The 22,866-nt window shown below is 46.0% G+C and overlaps 1 pseudogene; it reads right to left on the bottom strand.

The window, feature by feature from the left end:
• Positions 1 to 5,761: 5,761 nt before the first annotated feature.
• The window catches only part of LOC134484825 (small ribosomal subunit protein eS21-like), a 47,957-nt pseudogene continuing 30,852 nt past the window's right edge, over positions 5,762 to 22,866 (bottom strand).

Genomic DNA, 22,866 nt, shown 5'->3' with positions numbered 1-22,866 from the left:
CTGTATCACTTTCCCCTTGTGTTGTCCAGTTAGAGAGGAATTTTTTCAAACTTCAAGACACTATATATTAGTTGCATGTTATGTAACTTGCTTAATACATATTGCACATAATTATGCCTGTACACATATGCATATTAATAGAAAGCCAGGAGATCAATTTTTCAGTTAGCAAATAGCATTTTGTTTTCCTTTCAACAAAAGAGACTGCAGTAGAAATACCAACACACTTCATAATGCAGAAGCAGACAGTGGAGCACACTTCTTATCAAGAAGCACAGGATGGACTTTCTGTCAGTGGGTCAAGTCTCAAAAATTGGAAAGCCAGAGTTGGGACATTAGCTCAGAGGTTGAGCTCTTTCCTAACATGTGTGACACCCTAGGTTCAACACCCAGTACTGACTGCCAGGGGGAAAAAAAAACAGGGGAAATCATTGAGTGGAGGCAGCCTTGGCAATATTTTTCAGGGTTGGGAGATGGCTTAGTGGGTAAAGGGATTGCTAAACAAGCATGAAGAGGTGAGTTTGAATCCCAAGAGCCCACATGGAAACCAGGCACAGTAGTGTATTTCTCATCCCAATGCTCCTACAGCAGTGTGGGAACTGGAAATAGACAACACCAGGAAGTCTGTGGGTCAGCTAGGTCATATCATGCAGCAACAAAAAACAGACCCCTCTCAACCAAGGTAGGTGTCAACCGACACGTGAGGTGGCCAGCTGCCCTCCACATGCATGCTGTGGCACAAAAGTGCCTATACACATGATTGTATACACACACACACACACACACACACACACACACACACACACACACACACACACAAAGATTATTTTTCTGTAAGTTGGAAGACTTACCTTAATCAAATTCCCTCGGTCCAAAGCTTTGATGACAAGTTTGTATGTTTAGAGCACAGAACTCAGCCCCTGATTTACAGGAGGAATTTAGTGTTTGTTGAATGAATCTTAGTTATTACCATAGTTATTATATGACTGCACAGCTTTCAGCTCCAACATGAGGACAGCAAAGAAAAGCATCACTTTTGTCTGATGGGAAAAGTCAGATCTGCATTACCTTCTCCAGAAACCGCTAGCATCCATTGGGTTTGGACTTTAGTTATTGTTTGTTCAAGACAGGCTGTCACACAGTCCAGTTGGCCCACAACTCACCATGTAGCCCAAGATGACCTTGAATGCCTAATCCTCCTGCCCCTGCCGTCCAAGTGCTGGGGCTACCGTTAGGCTCTACCACACCCAGCTTGTTTGCAATGGGTGCTCTTTAGAAAGCTTCTCCACCTGCATGAAAAATCGTACAACTACTCCCCTCCCTTTAGCTGCGAGCCTGGAAGAACTAATGTTCTCCTCTCCTATCAGTCACTGTGGTCCACTTGTCTGCGGACGGGGCTGACACAGTCTTTAGAAGATCCTTTTATATACTGTGGTATTGATTTTTAAAACATTTTTAGTCGACACAATGAAAAGCTCACCCAGGGGTCCTCCTTCAAATCTAGAGTTTAAAAAAAAATCCATATCTTAACCCCTTTTACTGTCTGAGCCTCCCTGGGCCACAGTGACTCTGAAGGCTGCACTGGGTGAGGGTGGGGGTGGGGAGGAGTTCTACTCACGCTGGTTTTTTTTTTTTTTTAACCCTTCTTAGGATAAAGTCATTGATTTTTGAATAAACATTTTCATCGTCCCATTTCCTAATTGCTTGACATAGAGTCTCCTGGGGCGAGTTGCGTGTTGATCTTTGCTGCATTTAAGGGAAAAGAAAAATGGAGGAGGAAGAGGTGAAGGAAGGGGGTAGAAGGAGGGGGAGAGGAATAAGAGAGGAGAGGAAGAGCAGGAGAAAGAGGAAGAAGAGGGAGAATAGGGGGAGGGGGAGGGGAGGGGGAGGAGAGAGAGAGCACGAGAGAGAGCGCCTGGAGTGTTATTGTTAAGGCTCATAGCTCTGAATCTCCTGGACAAGTTCATCCATTACTTTAATGCTCACTCAGTGTGGCACCAAATGGTGATTGCTGCCAGAAGGTTCATGCACCCTTTTAGTTCTTGGTGTAAATCTTTTTTAAATATTTTTAATGTGTGTGTGTGTGTGTGTGTGTGTGTGTGTGTGTGTGTGCGCACCGCACAAGCACCATACTTCAACATGTGTTTGGAGGTCAGAAACTAGTTCTCTCTTACTACTGTATGGGTCCGAGGGATCAAACTCAAGTTACCAGCTTCGGCAGAAGTGGTCTCCACCGTCCCTGAGAAAGGTAGGGTCTGGATGGGGGTGCAGAGAAAGAGGTGGAGGGGTCTTGCCTTTTTTCTGTGAAGACACTGATAGAAGGGCAGGGGATGTAGCTCAGCTGGGGTAGCATTTGTCCAGTGTGCGTGAAGCCTTCAGTTTCCCCTCTAGCACTGTGTAAACAGACTGCAGCTTCGCACGCTCACAATCCCCGTATTCAGTAGATGACTTTGCTGCATAGTGAGTGCAAAGGAACCAGCTAGTAAATATTTTAGGCTTTTCACAAATTTTTATTGATCGGTGAAGCTGATCAATGGAACTCCTAATGTGTTTCTGTAACACCGGTGGAAGCTCAGAAGAATAGGAACCTTTGTAGGAAGGGTGGAGCTTCGGTTTGGCGAGGACTGTATTAATGTTCCCTAGTGTCACATGAATTGCCAGCATTCATCTATAAAAGTCATTCTTACCTTGAGGCCTGTACCCAAATGGGTGACCTCAGCCTGAGCATGTGCAGCTCAAGACAGACTAGAGGTTGGGCTAAATGTATTTTGCCTTATGATAAGGCCTTGAGCCTATGGGTGCAGGGAATGGATGTGACGGTTTGTTTGCATGAGAAATGTACCCCATAACCTCGGGTGTTTGAACACTTGGGGCCCAGTTGGTGGCGTTGTTCGGGGATATTTGGAAGGAGCAGTCTTGCTGAAGGAAGGCTTTGAGATTAAAACTCAGAAGCCATTTCAAGTCTCCTCTCTCTGCTTTGCACTTGTATTTCAAGATGTGAGTGCTCAGTTTCCTGCCCCTGCCGCCTGCCGCCAACTGTCGCTGCTAGCCTTGCTGCTAACGTTTGGGGACTGTAAACTTCTTCTTCTTCTATCGTGTTTTCTCACAGTGACAGAAAAGTAACTAATCTGGAAACTGGAGAAAGAGTCCCAAGCCTTGGGAGGAAGAAAATCCAGAGGAAGCTCCGAGGAAGGCATCTTGGAGGAGGCAGGACCAAAGGACAGTACAGAACCTGGGGGAGGGACACAATACCCTGTAGCCACAGTTGGCCATCCCAGTCACAGGGCCAGGTATCCTGGGAACAAGCTGGTGCTGCAGGGCTCACAGTGAATGTGTGGTGGGGTGGGGGGATCCAGAGCTCCCCAGAAGAGGATGAAAGCAGTCATTTGAAAGATCTCTTTCAGCTCCTGGACAGAGAAGGAACCCAGAGGTTTGGACTGGATTAGAAAAGAGAGCTGCTGAGCTTCAGGTAACAAAGACACCGCCTGCAGGCAGGAGTGGTGAGGCTGCAAAGGAAGCCATTGGGAGAGAGATGTGGGTACCTGGGACGGGAGGACGTAGGTATCTGTCTTGCCTTTACAGGAGCTCTGGAGTTTAGGGTGATATTCAGGGGTTCCTGATGCCGTCAAGGATACCATCCTGTAATTTAGCATCAATAACTGAGCACAAGAGGTCTAGTACAAGACTTAAAAAGAGTTGGTCCCTCAGGGTCTACTAGAGAGAAAGCCTGGAATGGAAGATTGATGGTAGAAAGGGGGAGGGACCAAGGAAGAGGAGCTGAAGAACAAGAACACCAGACATATGAGAAAGCCAGAACAGCGCACCCAAAGACAATTCTACCCAGTGGGAAGGCCAGTACTGCTGGACGAGGAAGCGGTAGGAAAGGGCAGTCAAGGCTGTCATGGGGTGGGGACAGAAGTAGGAGATGCAACAGGAGGGCCAGAGCAAGGGAGGAAGAGACACGATGCAGAATAGGACAGGGAACCTCTCCCAGAAGCTTGTCCGGGAGGGAAAAGAAAGACTGGGACGGAGCTGCAGAGCAATGCGAACTCTGATTAGGAACCAAGAAGGAACAGAGAATGAACGTGGATGTTTTGATGCTAGAGATGCCACAAATGGGCCTATGAGTCGGTTCAGCAGGTAAAGGTGCCTGCTGCCAAGCCTGAGAACCTGAGTTCAGATCCCCCGAAATCCACATAGGATCCTCTCCTAAGAAAAGCAGTACCCCTGAGTTATCTTCCAGCCTTCATGAAAGCACCATGACACCCAAGTTCTACACACACACACACACACACACACACACACACACACACACACACACACACATAAATAATAATGTTTCTTTTAAAAAAGAGAGCACAACTCTATGCAAGTCTACCCTGCACAAACTAAACTGCGAGAACCAAGTTCTCTGTTGAGGGTAGAGTTAGCTTTCTTCTTAGTCCTCTCCTCCCGCCTTTTCTCTGTTTATAGTTCCAGGAGTCCCTATGTATGTGAGCATGAGGGCTTGCAAAGGCGGGGTGTGTGTGTGTGCACATGTGTGTGTGTGTGCATGTGCGTGTGTATGTGTGTGCACTGATGTTTGAGTGGAGGAAGACGCAGACATCAGGCATCCTCCTCCATCAGGCATCCTCCTCCACCACTCTCCACCTTATTTTTAGAGGCAGAGACTGGCACTGAAGCTGGAGCTCATCAATTGCGCTACGGTGCTTGGTCAATGAGTTCTAAGGGATCCTTTTGTTTCTGTCTTTACAGATTCATAACACAAGCCAGGTTTTTGTGTGAGTCCTAGGAATCTGAACTCGGGTCATCTGGCTTGGTGATGGGCACCTTTACCTAGTAAACCATATTGCAGGACCATTTGTGGAATCTTTTGCATTGTTCGTGGAATCTTTAGCATCAAAAACATCAACACAGGCACTTTCCTGACCGAGCCATCTCCCTAGTCCCTTGGATTCCAACCCTATTTTTCCCTTTTTGTGCTTATATTACACTGTTTTTCTCCTGGTAGCTCATCCGAAATATGCTGTGGAATGAAACAACACTTCTATCAACTATTCTGCTTTTGACAGGACTTACCCCAGGCCTCGTCACTGGATACCAGAATGCCAAAGTTCTGCAGCACATGCAAGATGCATCAAGACACGAGGTCTCTATTTATGGCCCCCACCCTCCCAGCTCTAGACTCAAGGCCACTGTCATTAAACTACTGCTTACATGTTTGGTGAAGAAAGCAGGAGAGAGCCAGTGCAATTTCTAACTAATCAGGAATAAGTCAGATATAGGAGGTTTTTTCCCCACCTCTGGGAAGATTGTCAAGTGAAACAATGTGGCTTTGAGCTTCTGACAGATGCTAATGAATTGTTGTTTACATTTTTGATTTACTGCCTAAACAAAGATAAGACATGCTCTTGAAAACACATTGAATGCACAATCCAAACACATCCATTAAATCTGTCACAATAAACATGACAGCTTTCTTCTAACCTAACAACTGGCATGCCTCATTTGCATATTAATGAGAAAACCAGGATCAGCCCGCACAAATTACTTATATCTCATGAAGGGGCTGCTCCTGATGACAGCGAAGCATTCCGGGTGTAAAAACACCAAGTTAATACCTTTGCCGGCTTGCCGGCTTCTCCCTCACTTTGTTTCTGCAGCCCTGGAGCTCTGACATGTTTCCTTCTGATGATGATATTGGATACAAAGGTCCCTGGTAAGTGGGGTCAGCATGACTCAGAAAGAACAGGCTCTGCTGTCAATACTTCAAGGATACTTGCTGGGCACCTGCGATGACTAACTCGATGTTTTCTAAGGAGCCTACTTGATTGTTAATTGAGTTGGAGGGAACTGAAAGAAATACACAAAGAGGTATTGATAACAGCCAGATATGAAGAGCTTTCATGTGCATTTTCCCAAAGTCACCAGAAGTCTTCAGACAAAATAGACAAAAAAACAAACAAGCAAAAAAACCAAATAACAACAGAAAAAATAAAGATGCATATACCTCTCCTTCCCTTCCTCACCTGTGGCAGACATGACTAATCAATGCCAGAACTCCTTTCAGTTTACTTTAAAACTCACAGTTGCCAACCTGAAGACTTCATGAAAGCCACGAAGCCCGGTAGCACAACTGTTTCTAGCAGAGAAACCCAGAAAGGCCTGCTCGGAAAGATTGGGTCACCTTACAGAGAAGTAAAATTGAGATTCAAGTCTAGATCCTTCAGCTACCAGCCAATCCTCTCCCTTTCTGCATCTTCCAGAGCATCACCCCTTGTTTGCACAGATTCACCTAAGCATCTTGGTAGATGTCTGCGTGGCTAGAAAGAATGTGTATGGACAATAACTCAGACTTAAGGGCCCAGAAAAAAAATGCTTCCCCAGTCAGAAGCGTTCCAATGCCAACACAGCCAGGGTCCTTTTCAGCAACCCTGGCGCCCTCTTCCCTTTCCTGCATCCCAAACGGATATGAGTTTAAACAACACTCCGGTGGTCAGTGTACTTGGCCCTCTGAATCTTCTCTGTGCTGGGAAAACAGCAAGCTCTCACATCCTCCAGCTGAGGTGGTGCTCAAAAAAGAGCTTGAAACCAATGACTCAGAAATACGACCTACCAGTTCTGGTGGCTTCCTAGCTCATGATCTCCACGGTTCTGCCCTAAACCCTTTCTACTTAATATTAACTAACCAAGGGAGTAGCAGGTTCGTCTCCCCCCAGAGGACCAGTCTCTGAGACCTGGGCCCTGCCTACACCCCAACATGCCAAGGTCAAGTAACTCAGCCATGGTTGGCCCCTTTCAAACCCTCCACGCTTGTTTGCAGTTGGCACTGCCCTACCTTCAGGACTTTGCCCCAAGGCTTTAAAGGGCCTCCTAATAATGACACTTAGGATCTTAGAGGCGAGGTGGTCAGAATAAGCTGGCAAGAGAATCTGAGGAGCACAGGATACAGTAGGCCAAAGATTCTGCCTAAAGTAAGCATCTAGAACTGCCCTCAGTGGTAGGTTTCACTCCAAGATGTTCCACATCGTCTCATGGGAGGAAAAGCTTCCTATTCTCATTAAGACGAAAGCGGAACCCTCTCCACAGCTGCAGTTGTCTCCCCTCGTTGACGTCCTTTGCCATCTCTGGCAGCTGCTTTTGGCTGAGTGTCACATGCTGTAGCAGGAAGCTGCCGAGATGTGATCTTGCCTCATGGTTTGGCACCTTTGCCTGGAGTGTGGGCAGCCGTGATAAAATATCGCTTCCCAGATTAGATTCCAAAAAGGCTTTAACCTCAGGCTGCTCCATTGCTCTGTGGATAAAGGTGTTTGCAAAGAAGGGCTAACAACAACTTGAGTTCAGTTCCTGGAACCCACATAGTTGAAGAAGAGAACCTACTCCCAAGGGCTGTCCTCTGATGCCACGGTGTGTGTGTGTGTGTGTGTGTGTGCGCGCGCGCGCACGCGCGCATGTGTGTGCTATTTAACATAAATGTCAATCTGTGGAAAGGCCTGTGTGGCAGAAAACCAGGGTCACCCTCCACCAATGGCCAGCAAGAAATTTAGGAGCCCTCCCCTCAGCTCACAGGTTTATTGTGGATGCACACAGCGTCTAGTGGGGATTCCTCATGGCTGGGTTTTCAGAGGTAGCAGTAGCTCTGGCCCACAGCCTGACTCAGTCCTGCAGAAGCCAAGAGGGGGAGCTCCAGCTCAGCCCCACTGGAGATCCCGATGGCCAGAAAGTGTAAGAAGGACTTGTTTCATCTGCTGTTTAAAGACAGTTCATAATGTAGCAATAAGCAATACTAGTAGTGGAGACCTATGGCATTGCTGTTCGGTTAGTTAAATATCAGCAACTTCTTAGGAGTCGATCTAAACTCTTTAACCTAATCATTCCCCCTCTGCATCCCTCAAGCTGTGCATGATTGCTTTAAAAACACAGAGGCTTGAACTCAGGACCTAAGACATCCTAAGCTAACACTCTACCCACTGAGCTACATTCCCATGCCTAAGCTATGTACTACTTAGCTTTGCTCCAGACATGAAACTGGGCTCTCAGAGGTTACATGACGCCTCCCCCCTCTAATGTGTACAATGTCAGAAACCTGAATTCAGGACACCAATTCTTAGGTTCTTGTCAGCGCTCTGAGACAAACACAGCACAGTACCCAGGGCCAGGAGAATGTGTGAATGGACAATGTACCATAGCCACTGAGTCTCTAACAGGCTTCAAAGAGAAAGCTAAACTGCCCTGGAGGCAGAGCCAAATTTGGGATCATTTGGGTGGTGGGGGATCCTTCAAACTCCCCAGCTGACCCAAGGGTAGAATATGAAACACGCAGCCATCAGACAGTAATTGTCTCTGATACATAAGACGGGTGACATTTGTAAAAGGAGACCAGTTCTGCCACAATTCCTTCATCAATTAGTCACTCTCTCACAATTATTTTGCCTTTTCTAATCAGCACACAGACGCTTAAAGCCCTCTCTTGAGCACATTCATCATGTCCCCTTCTACACTGAGAGCATCAATGTTATTTACAATTGCTAAGCCCACAGAATCCATTTGTAACTAGGAAAGGGACCATTGATGCCTAAAACCAGGCAAATGTTCCCATCCTTGGAATGTCCACAACATGCCTGGACGACTGTTCAGGGGCAGCTCAAGACACTGGATAAGTTCCTTCCCTTAAATCAATAGTCAAATCTTCCTGTCTTGGTTAGGGTTTCATTGCTGTGAAGAGACACTGTGACCAAGGCATCTTTTATAAAGGACAACATTTAGTTGAGGCTGGTTTCAGAGGTTTAGTCTACTATCATCATGGTGGGAACATGGCAGCATCCAGGCAGACATGATGCTGGAGAAGGAGATAAGAGTTCTACACCTTAATCCAAAAGCAACCAGAAGGAGATTGTCTTCTGCAGGCAGACAGGAGGAGGTTTCCTTCTGAGCTCTGTAGTGGGCAGAGCTCAAGCACTAGGAGACCCCAAAGCCCACCTACACAAGGACACACTCCCTCCAACACAGTGACACGCTCCCTCCAACAAGAACACACCTCCCAATACTGCCACTTCCCGTGGTCCAAGCATATTGAAACCACTGCTCATGGCCTGCCTAAGTTACTTCAGGAACTGCCTCTGCTGTCTCCAGACTGTCCAAGGGAACTGTTCTAGAGAGAGATTGCTCCCAACCTTCTGCAGCTACACTGGTCTTGTCCAGCTCTAGCAAGATCTTCAGATGAGGACGAAGCCACAGAAGATCAAGGGAGATGTCTCTTCCAAAGACAGGAAACATGCAGAAGGAGAACAGATTTGATTCTCCATCTATGTCTCTTTTTCAAGAACCGTGAGGGCATCACTGATCAGCTGTGGAGTCTCTTGGGAAGCAGGGAGAAGAGACTTCCATTTCAGCTCACAACCTTGAGCCCTGCTGGAAAAGCTGGTCCAATGTCAGCAGAGCCCCACCCTCCTCATGGGCGATCTGGCAATATTTCCAGGTCAGGATCGGCCCCACACTACAGCTCCCCTCTACTGTCCCCACACAAAATAGACTTGTCTTACAGCTTCTTTGACAACAAAAAAGGGGGCCAGGGATAGGAAGAGCAATATCCCAAGGCAGGAATCCAACAGACTCTTCATTTCTTTCCTTTTCACATTAAAGTTCTCACTGACAGCCTGCCCCACGGAGAAGCCTCATAGGAATTAAGATATTCCAGATATTCTTAGAAAAATGAAATGTTGAAGAATGGCTTCCTGAGCTGATAATAGCGGTACATTTGAAAAATAGGCCCGAATGCCGCGTTTAAAAGCCCGAAGTCATAAAAGGCATTATGAATGAACAGAGTGTGAGCCTCTACAAGCAGACTTCATCGGTGTCACCGTAAACGATGAATGCTGTCACTCTTTTTTATATATAACAGGAAGATATGCCGCTGCATCCAGATCTCAATGTAGGCACTGTCAGGCTCACTGGAACGGCATTGCACGAGCTATTTACGACAATACCAGAGGAAATACAAGGTTAGAAGATCTTTATCTGCTGTCTGTGGAAAACGTGCTTCCACGCTGACGCGCTGGTGAAATAGCCTGTGACAGCGAGGGAGCTGGGAAGTGCGATTAGGCAGTGCAGGAGGGACTGTGTCCAGACAATACTGATGCTCACACTGGTGAGCCTCCTGAGCCTTTCTCCCAGCATCCTCCAGGAAAAACCCATACTGGTATTGACAGCAATGGCTGGTATATCATTCACAACTGATCCAGCCAGGAATGCCTGTTCCACCTTCCAGAATGCAGTGAGGCTTCTAGGAAGAGCTGCCAGCTGGGGACTACATCTCCCAGACATCCTTGCCTCCAAGTGTGGCCCTGAACCAATTACCTGAATCTGGTGAGATTGTCACTTTAGAGAGGCACAGGGACTTTTGAATGGCAAGTGAGCATCTTCCCTGGTTTCTCTCCCTTTCTAGTGGCTAAAGAGAGAGGAGTCCCAGGTCCTAGAGGATAGTGGAGCTGAGCATGAAAGGACCTGAATCTTCTGAATGACATCGCAGAATAATAGCTCCCCAACTCAGGGCCAACCAGTAGCTGCACTGTATGTTAATGAGCTATACTACTGGGCCAATCAAACTGCAGCCTATATTTCAGCAGCTATTCCTGGGTTTGCTACTACAATTAGCACCTGCCTTCTGCAGCACTCGCTCAGTTGTCCATCTCTGAAGATGGTTCTTCCATCACGTGAAGAAATGTGAAGTAAAAACCTATAGGCATGGACTTAGGAGTAACCCCTGTCCTTACGTGGCCTGTCACTTGGGGTGTCTTGGAAAAGTGCTTCCTCTCTTACAGCCTTCGTCTTCATGTTGGTAACTTGAAGATTTTTAAACTCCTGGACCATAGTCACAACAGGTGGGAGCAACTGGTTAATAAATAAACAGTGGGCGGGGAGGAGGGAACGGGGATGGGGGGGACAGATAGCACAATGGTTAATATCATTGTCCGCTGCTGCAAAGGACCCAGGTTCAGTTCTCAACACTCACATCAGTCAGGCCATCACTGCTGTTAACTCCAGCTCCAGGGGATCTGACGCTTCTGACCTTCAAGGACACCCAACTCACAAATTAATTCACACACAGGCACAAACACACATGCACCTGTGTGTGCACATGCACACCCACAAACACACCTGCAAGCGTGCGCGTGCACACACACACACACACACACACACACACACACACACTTTTAATATAAGATAGATTTTTTTTTAATGTGTAGGATAAGGCCAGGAATGGTGGCACATACCTTTAAGCCCAGCACTCAGGAAGCTGACACAGACAGAGCTATGTGAGTTTGAAGCCAGCCTGATCTGTACAGTGAGTTCCAAGTATGTAGTGAGACTATCTCTAAAAATTAAAATAAGTTTTAAAAAGTTAAAAGTCAGGAGGTAGAGGCACACACCTTTAATCCCAACACCTGGAAGGCAGAGACAGGTGGAACTCTGTGAGTTCAAGGCCAGCCTGGTCTACAAAGGAAGTTCCATGACAGCCAGGGCTATGAGAGAAACCCTGTCTCAAAAAAATATTTAAAATTAAAAATTAACTGTGGGATATACATTGATAGTGACATTATTCCACATTAAAAGGGAAAGAACATGTGATGTGGGTTGGGAGACTCCAGTCATAAGGGACAGATATTGTTAGGATTCCACATTTAGAGGATTCCCAAGGTTTACAAATCATAGAGACAAAACGTAAAATGGGGTCTGGGACAGACGGTAGAGGAAGTTGGCTGTTACCATTTAATGAGGACAGGGCTTCAGAGATGAAGACATGCACCCACCCAGTAATGCAATAGCAGCATGGTTGTTGTGGGAGTAACCAACTGCTCTCTGCTTCAGCTGAGGCCCTTCCCACATGTAGAGGGAGTCCATTTATGCTACTGTAAGCCTGGTCCTAGTAAAGCTCCCAGCTTGGAAGGTCACGGGCCCTGAGGGAATGGTGGGGACCTGCTACTACTATTGGTCCATGGCTTGGGAGATCATAGGCCCTGAGGGAATGGAGGGACCTGCTACTATTCTTTTGCTAAATGACCATGTTGTCAAACTGCCTCCTAAATGTTTATGTTCATACGCAGGGATCAACGCAGCTCTCAACCTTCTCAGAAAAGCTTCCCTTTACAGTAAGCAGAGGTTAACGCAGAGACTCACCAATGGTCAAAGCGCTGAGAATAGGTGAGTGCTCAGCCCTAAATGAACATTTCTATCAAATTGACCTCTACTCCTAGGCTCCGGGAACACTACAAAAGAGAAAGCAGAACGGAGACACAAAGAAGGGAGTAGGGCTGTCTTCTGGACAGGACATAGCATTGCACTCATGGATTCACTGCACAAGACATGCACAACATCAAGCCAGTCTAGAGTCCAGCATAAGTTGGGGAGCTGTTCATGTAGCCCCATGCCTCATGAGGAAGTACTAACAATGATGGCTACTGAAGGAGACCGGGTCCTTTTTCTTCAAGGCGAGGCTGCTGATAGGTTTTCTGAGTTCTAGTTAATGGCCCCACACACATTCAAGCAGGACTAATCAGACTGAGTGGTTTATTTTAAAAAATGGTGAAGTGTGGTGGTTTGAATACACTTGACCCATGGGAAGTGGCACTGTTAGGAGGTGTGGGTGTAGGTGTCACTGTTGGGGTGGGCCACCTCCTGGCTGCCTGCTGATGAAAGTCCCCTTCTGCTGCCTGTGGATCAAGATGTAAAACTTTGGGATCTTCCAGCACCATACCTGCCTGAATGCTGCTATGATTCCTGCTATGATGATAGTGGACTGAACCTCTGAAACTGTAAGCCAGTCCAATCAAATGTTGTCCTTTATAAGAGTTACATTGGTCATGGTGTCTCTTCACAGCAATGAAAACCCTCACCAAGACAAGAACATGAAATGGGAGGGGGATATTTTGGAAGGGGGAGTCCAGGCAGAGTTGGAAAGCAGAGCTGAGGGAATGACTATGATCAGGAAGGATTACACACATGCATAAAGTGGTCAAACAATTAGACTAAAATGTGATTTTTAAAAAGGGTTAGAATGGTAAACTTTGCACAATGCATGTTTTACCAAACAAAAGTTTAATAGAATGAAGGCTGGGCCCTATGGAGCCACTGGAAGAATAAGTCAAATGATGTAAAGTGCCCAGCACAATGTATGACAGCAAAGTCTCCATGCTGGGCAAGCATCAGCTATGTACTAAGGGCAAACTATGTGTCATGCTGGTTCTGGGACGCCACCGTCAGTAGGGAAAGGGGAGACAGGTAGGCCAGTGAGCAAGGCCAACTTGGACAGAAGTTATCAAGAGCCAAGGGCTGAGAAGTCCACAGGAATTCACCACACAACCTTAGGGGGCAGCTAAGACTTCCTATGCCCCATCAAAAGTCCTCAGGCTTAGGCATCCTCTCGCCCCTGTCCCTAAGCGTTGGCCCAAGACCACTCCCATAAGCTCGTCTCATTTTCTCCATTGATTTCTTGGAGTTTCTTGGAGGCAAGACTTTTATTTTCAAGATCCAGGTCTGGAAGGAAAAACTAGACCAATATCAAGATGTCCAAAGACATGGGCCATCCACATAAACCATCTCCTGATTCACAGCTCAGAGCCTCTCTGGTAGAAGCATAGAGACCTAGATAGCTATTGAAAGCCTGATAAAGAAACCAGACACGGCCCTCCGAAACCCGCAGGCAGCAGCGGGAAGAACAGTTCCCATTCTGTGGGAATGCCTCAATGGAAAAACAAACTGCAGTTGTAACGGCTCCAGGAGAAGAGTTTGGCCCATTCTGGATAGCCAAGGAAGGGTAAGGGAATTTAGGGTCTTGACAGATGAATGAAGTAGACCCTTGCTGTCTACTCTTATTCAGCACCCCAGAGAATCTTGGATACTCACCTGCCCGGCCTCAGTCTACCTGAGCTCCCTGAGACTCAAGCAACTTGGGTGTCATTCCACACCATTCCACAGGAGGCGCTGCTGTCCGCATAGGAATGTAACAGCCCCCTTCTCAGGCAGCAAAAATCAAGAGGCCTCTCTGCAATATCCTAGTAAGAGCACCAGTGGAAGGGGAAGCCCTGGGTCCTGCTAAGACTGAACCCCCAGTGAACTAGACTGTAGAGGGGAGGGCGGCAATGGGGGGAGGGTTGGGAGGGGAACACCCATAAGGAAGGGGAGAGGGGAGGGGGATGTTTGCCCGGAAACCAAAGAATTATTATTAAGTATTAAATAAATTTTAAAAAAAAGAGGCCTCTCTGCAAAATTTCATTATGTCTTTGTTTTTAATAGCTGAGTAGTATTCCATTGTATAAATGTGCCACATTTTTTTGTATCCATTCTTCAATCGAAGGACATCTGGTTTTTTGTTTGTTTTTGTTTTTGTTTTTTTCAGTTTCTGGCTATTAAGAATATTGTTTCTGTGAATACAGTTGAACAAGCCCTTGCGGTACGGTAGAACATTTTTGGGTATATGCCCAGGAATGGTACAGCTGGGTCTTGAGGTAGAATTATTTCCAACTTTCTGAGAAACTGCCAGATTGATTTCCAAAGTGGTTGTATGAGTTTGCACTCCCACCAACAATAGAGGAGTTTTCCCCTTACGCCATATCCTCACCAGCATGTGGAAACTCACTTGAGTTTTTGATCTTAGCCATTCTTGTTGCAGTAAAAAATAAATAAAGCACACGACCGGTTCCTGCACTTACCACTCCGCACTTTCTCTCCCGGGCTCCCTCTGACCCGGGCGATCTGCTAGCTGTGGCACCCTGCCCTCACTCACAGCTCCATCCCATCTCATACTGCCAACGGCTACTCTCTGAGCCCGGCAGCAATCTCTCTACCCATCTAGTTCCCAAGGTGGGTCGCTGCGGTGCCAGTTTCATACAAAGACTGTCTAACTCGAGGCTCTCCTACTGTGGACTCAAGTCGCCACATGAAAGAACACACCACACAATAACCTCTGATCCAATTGATAAGATATAATTCGCCCATCTACACAGCACAAAATCCTGTACATACCCATCCCTTAAAAATAGTCATAACAACCTGTATCTATGTGCAGAGAAGAATCTTAACATCTGCCACCAAGTTCTCCTAGCTCCTTATCCTCAGGCCTCTTCTCTCTGCCTCTCCCTACCTTTTAAAACCTCTGTTCCCGCCTCCCTTCCTTCTCGTCCAATGACAGGTCTTGTTTTATCTTGTCTGCCTTGACCTGCATAATGACATCAACCTACACTTCACCGTTTCTGTCCAAACAAAACTACTTTTCTCTCAAACATAAGCTGAGCACAACTATTATCATTTTGTAATTTAAAAGTATAAAATATACCTAACACCCAGTCCAACACTTTATCAGTTAAACAGAACATTTAGTTATCTGTTCCAGCTTAAGAAAGGCTTAAAGTTCATGTTATATCCTGGCTAACTTGTATACTATTCAATAACTATCTGATTAAATATGTATTCTCAAAGTTAAACAGCCTGGGCAGACTATAAGACTATAATTAGTCTTCAACCCCATCAGAAATCTGAGAATGACCAATATCTCTGTAAATATAGGAAACCTGACACAGCTTCTAGAACTGAGACAGGTTATAGAGACGATTTTCTACTTGCACAGTCACCTGTCAGCAACACGTGAGAGCAAGTCTTCAGCCTTCTGGCCGAGGATCATCTGACAGACTTTTGAAACACAGAATTTTGAAGGGCTGATCATCTGGGTCAGCAGAAATTATCAGTCGACTATTCTGTAATGTGTCCTTTTCTGGACAGCATTTAATCTGTAGATGAATTGAGGCCAGTCTTGCCTAGTGGCTGTCTCTCCACAATACATCACCTCACCTGGAGGTGAAGATGTTCAATTTCTTCTTTGAATCCACCAAAGGGAAGCTGTTACGAGCAGACGTGTCTCAACAAAAGATAAATAACATTAAATGTCAGATTTTGTGGATTTCTGATGTTTTTGAAAACCATCTAACTATGTAAGTAATCTGGACTGTTGTCCATTAATTATCTTAATAAATTATCTTGAAAGCATTCCAACAATAAACTTAGAGCCATGAATTTGCTATCTGGCCCTCAACTCGCATGTTTAATCATCTCAGATTAGTTTTTTGTTTTTTCAGATTAGTTTTTTTATATCACTCTTCATTTATTAAATACATATTTTTACTTTTTCTGTTCTTTGTGCTTGCTTTAACCAAGATAAATGTACCACAGAGTGAAACTTGCTTAACATTGTCTGCATACTTCTTTTTTTTATTAACTTGAGTATTTCTTATTTACATTTTGAATGTTATCCCCCTAACCCCTCCCCCTCATCAGATTAGTTTTTTAAGAGCAGTAAAGAGCTGGGTATAAGTCTTGTGTACTTAAATATGTTATAGAGGCACAATGTCTATATATGAGAGTAACAATATTAATTTTAAATCGATAAGAAATTCATATCAAAGAAAATCTAAACATATCAAATAAATTCTGTACCAATGTAAAAGACATTAACTTTAGCTTGGTAACAAATGTAAGGATTTCTACCAAATGAGATTATGGCTGTACAATCAATTCTAGTTCATTCCTCCCTGTCAAATTATGACCATTTCTAAGTTCTCTAGAAAAGCAACCTTAGAATTTTAGCCTCCCAAAGTTTAGGAAATCGGGGCGATGACTCTTCAATGACTTCTTCAAGCTCTATGTGGGCGTTGAGATATCCTTGGGGGCAGGGGGTTGGGGGTAGGGAAGGTGAGGGAGTTGTAGCCTGATGTCTGTCTTGACTGGACCCAGCTGAAAGTCCTTGAGATCAGGAATCCAAGCAGGTACATTCTGCAGTATATAATTCTCAAAACAAGAGTTTAGTGTCAAGATATCTTTTTGTTTGATTCTCTTGAATTTAGTTTTTCAGGAGGTCTACCTGTATCGAATCTAATCCGTATAACTCTGGAAGGCGTCTAATGCCTAATCACCCTTTTTGTAAACACAAAGATAAAAACTTTCTCCCAAAATACCGTGTTCTTTAGTCTGTGACCAGAAAAGCTTGTATCTTGTACTCTCTCCCAGAGAAATAATATAACCATAAGACTCAAAATCACACCAATTATGAAAATTAAAACAATTTTTAAAAAAGAAGCAAGCTAAACAATACAGTCTGAGCCTGTTTAGGCTTTTCTAATTTGTCATGCCAGGAAATTAACCCAAAACTCCCATGGAGCCCATGTAAAGAGAATCTGAGCCTACTACTGTGGTAAATATTAAAATAACCACAAAACCTCGCTAGCCAGCATCGTCGAGCCATATGGCATTAGCAAGTTAATTTATAAACCAATTTAATCACCTTTTTATTAATACTATACCAATAAGAAGTAAGCAACTTGTCAAGCTAAGATTTTTAGCCCAAAATACATCTATCTGTTAAGCTCTCTGCCTGGAGTGTCAGACTTTTATTTATTAATAACTTCTATAATATATGTCTGTTTTCACTCTGCCTGATGTTACAGACTTTTATTTATTTCTACCTAGTTCTGAAATAGGTGGACTCTCAAAGTTGTTTTGATTTGCACTTCTCTGATGACCAAGAACACTAAACATTTATTTCTTTAAGTGCTTCTCGGCAATTAGAGATTCCTCTGTTGAGAATTCTATTAAGCTCTGTAGCCCATTTTTAATTGGGTCATTTGGGTTGTTTGTGTGTAATTTCTTGAGTTCTTTATATGTTTTGGACATTAGCCCCCTGTCAGATGTGTGGTTGGTAAAGATCTTTTCCCATTCTGGAGGGTGCTGTTTCGTCCTGTTGATGGTGTCCTTTGCCTTACAGAAATTTTCAGTTTCATGAGGTCCCATTTATAAGTTGTTTATCTTAGTGCCTGGGCTATTGGTGCTCTGTTCATGAAGTTGTCTCCTGTACCATTGCATTCAAGGCTATTCCCCACTTTCTCTTCAATTAGATTTAGTGTATCCGGTTTTAAGTGGAGAATTCTGATGCACTTTGGACTTGAGTTTTGTTCAGGGTAATAAATATGGATATCTTCTACACACAGACATTCAGTTAGACCAGCACCATTTGTTAAAAATGCTTTCTTCTTTCCACTGAATGGTTTTGCCTTGTTTGTCAAAAATCGAGTGTCCACAGGTGTGTGGGTGTATTTCTGGATCTTCAATTCCATTCCATTGATCTGTTCATATGCCAATACCATGCCCTTTTTTTTTATTACTATTTCTCTGTAGTACAGCTTGAGATCAGGAACTCAAATGCCTCCAGAAGTTCTTTTATTGTACAGGATTGTTTTCACTATCCCGGGTAGAAAACCATGCTACGATCCACAGACTCAAAGAAGCTAAGTAACAAGGAGAGTCCAAGGGAGGGGGATGCTTGAATCTCACTCAGAAGGGGAAATAAAATAGTCGTCGGAGGTGAATGGAGAGAGGGAACTGGGTGGGGGAGGGGTTGGGAAGGGGAATGAGGGTGGGGATCAGGCGCAGGGAGAGCAGAGATGGGGTGGGGGTAAGAGGACCAGGAGAGAGAAGGGAAATCAGTGGCGGCTGGGCATCTCTGGGACAAACTGAAGACCTGGGATGTGGGAGGCTCTGGGGAGGATATGGAGATGACCCTAGAACTGAGACTCCTAGCAACAAAGAATATGGACCTTGAAGTAGTCATCTCCTGCAGCCAGACAGGACTCTCAGTGAAAGGAGGGTGACAACAACTCACCCACAAAATCTTTGACCCAAAATTTGCCTACAAGATGTCCAGGGACAAAGATGGAGCAGATTGAGGGAACAGCCGACCAATGACTGACCCAGCATGAGACCCACCCAATGGGGGTGAGCCCACCCCTGACACTGGTGCTCTGCTAGGCTTGCAGTCGGGAGCCTAGCATAGCTGTCTTCTGAGAGGCTGCATCCAGCAGCTAAAGAAAGCAGATGCAGCAACCCACAGCCAAACATTAGGCAGAGCTCAGGGACTCTTGTGGAGGAGTCGAGGTCAGAGTTCAGAGGAGCCAGAAGTGTTAGAGACACCACAAGAAGACATACACAGCCAACGAAGCTGGGCCTCTGGGGAGTGAACAGAAACTGAACCACCAACCAAAGAGCATGCGTGGACTGGACCCAGGCCCTCTACCTATATGTAGCAGATGAGTCACTTGGTCCTCGTGTGGGTCCCCCAACAATTAGAGCCAGTGCTGTTCCTGACTCAGACTCTGTTGCCTACCTTTGGATCTCTTTCCCCTAGCTGGGCTGCCTTGTCAGGCCTCAGTGGGAGAGGATGTGCTGTCATGGTGCACCTGATGAGACTTGATGTGCCAGGACTAGCACATCCTTTTTGGTACCCAGATAGGGGATAGGGGCTTCCTTTCTCTAAAGAGAAGGGAGGGGGGAAAGGGAGAAGGAGGTGAGAGGGTGGGGCTAAGATGGGGATATAAAGTGAATAAATAAAAAGTTAATTTAAAAAAGAGATCTCTCTGCTTTGGGCTACCTGATTCAGTAAACTCTAGCCTAAGGCGATTTGAATAATTCCCTAAACTGGCATCAGTCTCTCTCTGATCCTGAAGGTGTCTTGTTCAGCACTCAGTCACCAGCTCTAAGCCTGGGAATAACTGCTAAACAAAAGATGTTCATTTTGTGGGTGACCAATCAACACAGTCTTCTGGGGACAGATGTTTAAGTGCTGAAAGGAGCTGTCAGGAACACAGGGACAGTTGACCCTGCCGTGTTTGTTCCCAGTCTCCCTCACTTAGTTGTAAAACTATCTGTACTTCCTGGGAGAGAGCAGTGGGAGTCAGGAAGGTCCCCAGGAGAGGGCTAAACCCATCACCACTGTCCATGTGCAGAACTCTTCCCAGTCAACACGTCACAGTCTGTTCTGGGCAGGGTTATCAAGAAGAATGCCAAGCCTGGACACCACTCCACAGCTGCTGGTCTCCAAAATGGCCTCTCTTCGGGTGCTCTGAGCTGAGGCCTGCCATCCACAAAAGCATCCAGTGGTTTCTCCCTCTGGCAATGAACTATCTTCGAGTCAGTATCAAAGGAAAAAAAAAAGTATAGGAGAAGACGTTTCTATAAAGTGAGGTGTGTGTGTACACGCATGTGCATGTGCATGTGTGTGTGTGTGTGTGTGTGTGTGTGTGTGTGTGTGTGTGTGTAGAGGTGAGAAAGGGACATCAAAAGCCCTGCTTTATCACTCTGACAGCCTTTCACTGGGAGCTGGAGCTAGCCTGGCAGCCAGCAATCCCCAGAGATGCTCTTGTCTGCCACCCTGACAGGACTGTTTTTAAGTATGTGTGCATTTTTTATGTGTGCACTGGAGATCCGAACTCAGGTCTTCACATTTGTAGAGCAAACACTCTTACCCACCGGGCTGTCTTTCCAGTCCCAGAAAGTGAGATGGTTCTTCCCTTCTCCCACCATCTTCGATTATGTTCTTCTGGTGACTGATGAGGAAGGCTAGTTCCACACACTTTCCAGACTCTCAGGAACCCTTTTCAAACTGCAGCTCCCAGACACGGCAGACCTGGCATCCGTACAGGACCCAGACATCGGTGCTGAAGGTAGTGGGGACAATCTGTTTGAGGGGAGAGGGGTATATACACTGTGAAGCAGACTGCAGGGAAACCCTGCTGTGAAGTAGATCACGGCACCCCCACCTCCAGCAACACTCTCCAGCCTTCTCCTTCCTGTCAATATGCCATTATCTCCAGTGACTCCTGTCCTCCCAAGAAAAACGAGGCAGGAAGTAGACAGGGTGATAGGAAATGCGGGGAATACACACTTCCTGTCAACAGTGTGCCTTACTAATAGGTCGTCAGACGAGTGTTTTATTAGAACAAGGATAATGAAGGCAACGATAACTCCAGAGACAAACCAGGGAGGGTCTGAGTCAGAGCAGGACAAGAAGAACCATGCCAAGAAACAGCATGGGCGGCGGGGCTCGAGAGCCACAAACCTACCCGTTCTAATCTTAGATCTGGCTCCAGCTTCCAACTGGCCATGTGCCTGGCCTGGACAGGGACTCTATGTGTCCCCTCCTTTCTCCCTCTCTGGCCTTTGGTGGGTACCACTCCCCAGTCTCTATACCTCCCCAGGCTCCCTTCTGCATGCCTGCTGATGAAAGAGTCCTAAGCAGATGGCCCCCCAGGGTGCTGAGGTCTCCCAACTCTGTTGTAAGAAGCAGCCTCCTTCATCTGCAGGGTTCCTCCCAGCTCCTCGGCTTCATCAAGGGGAGGCTGATCTAACTGGAACCAGACACTTTCCCTGTCACACTCCCACAGAGCTGGGGCTCAGAGCCCAGGTCCATTGCAGCTTGCCTGGCAGCCCATGCAGTGGATGCCATCCAGGGACACAGATGCCCCCAGAGTACAGAAGAGAAGGCAGCAGGCTACAGAACGCTGCTGTTCGCGTAGGTGTCATGATTGAAAGTGTCCCACGCTAGAAAATCCCCTCGGTAGTGCAACAGCATTGGGGTGGAGCCAATGAGGCTCTGTCCTTAACAATGAATTAATGACACGGCCCTGGTAAGGTCTCTGTATCTCAGAAATGGACTTGTTATAAAAGCTAGGAATGGCAGGGGATAGGGTGGGGCTGAAGGTCTAGATGGCTTAGTGCTTAAGAACACTGGCTGTTCTTCCAAAGGACCCAGATTCGATTCCCACAGTCCCAGCACTCACATAGTAGCTCACAACCACTGTCCATGATTCCAGTTCCAGGAGATCTGATGTCCTTTACTGGCCTCCACAGGCACAAGGTTCACACATGGTGTACATAGAGTCAGACAAAACACACACACACACACACACACACACACACACACACACACACACACCCCTAAGCTGCTTCCTATCATAGGAGAGTACAGCATACAAACTCTGTCAGATGCCAGGACTGTTGGTTTGGATTCGGACACCAAATTTTTTTTTTCATTATAAATTACCAGTCTGTCGTATTTAGTTAGAATACTCTAAAATAGACCATGAAAGCAAGCCCCTTTCTAGCTTTAAAGAATCCCATGGGCATCTGAAAGCAGACCCACAGTGTTACAGACCCCTTCTACCTCTCATGAGCTGAATTCAGACCCCTTGACCCCAGATTCACATAGTGTAGACCTGTGGTGGCTTGATAAATGTCCACCTCCCCTGAAGGACTGGGCACTCCCAGGGCAAGGGTCAGTTGAGCTTTGTTCACATTTTTTCTTGAAGTGTAAAGCTGCCACGGCACTTTCTAACTGCCCAATAAACATGTGTCTGTGGGTGCATGGCTCTGTGTGGCACACATGCAAATGTACAACATGTGTGTGGAAGCCGGAGAACAACATCAGCCAGCACTATCCACATTGGTATGTGTGTGTGTGTGTGCATGTGCTCACGCGTGCGCACACACGTGCAAGTATGCATGCTGCTATACATGTGTGCAGGTTAGAGGACAATTCTGTGGAGGGAGTTGGCTCTTTTCTCCACCTTTACATGGATTCCAGGGCTCAAACTCAAGCCATCAGGCATTTGGCACGAGCTTTCGACCACTGAACTATCTCTCTGCCTGCTCCACTTTATCTTTTTGAGACAGGGTTCCTCACAAGTCTGGAATTTACTGATTAAGCTAGCCTGGCTGGCCAGAGAGCCTCCGAAATCCTCCTGTCTGCCTCTCCAGAGCATGCATCACCACTTCTGGCGTTTATTGATTAGGAGGTGTGCACAATTTTTATTTACATGGACGCATCTGTGTGAGTCTATCTGCACTACATGCATTCGGTTCCCACAGAGGCCGGAGAGTATCAGATTCCCTGGAACTGGAGTTGTGAGACACTTGCATGGGTGCTGGGAACTGAACCAAAGCCTTCTGTAAGAGCAGTATACATTTTCAACTGCTGAGCTGTCTCTCCAA

Source organism: Rattus norvegicus, chromosome 1 (genome assembly GCF_021556685.1).
Source record: "Rattus norvegicus strain SHRSP/BbbUtx chromosome 1, alternate assembly SHRSP_T2T, whole genome shotgun sequence".
NCBI lineage: Eukaryota > Metazoa > Chordata > Mammalia > Rodentia > Muridae > Rattus > Rattus norvegicus.
Note: the sequence above shows the minus strand (reverse complement) of the source record. Positions and strands in the feature narration are given on the sequence as shown.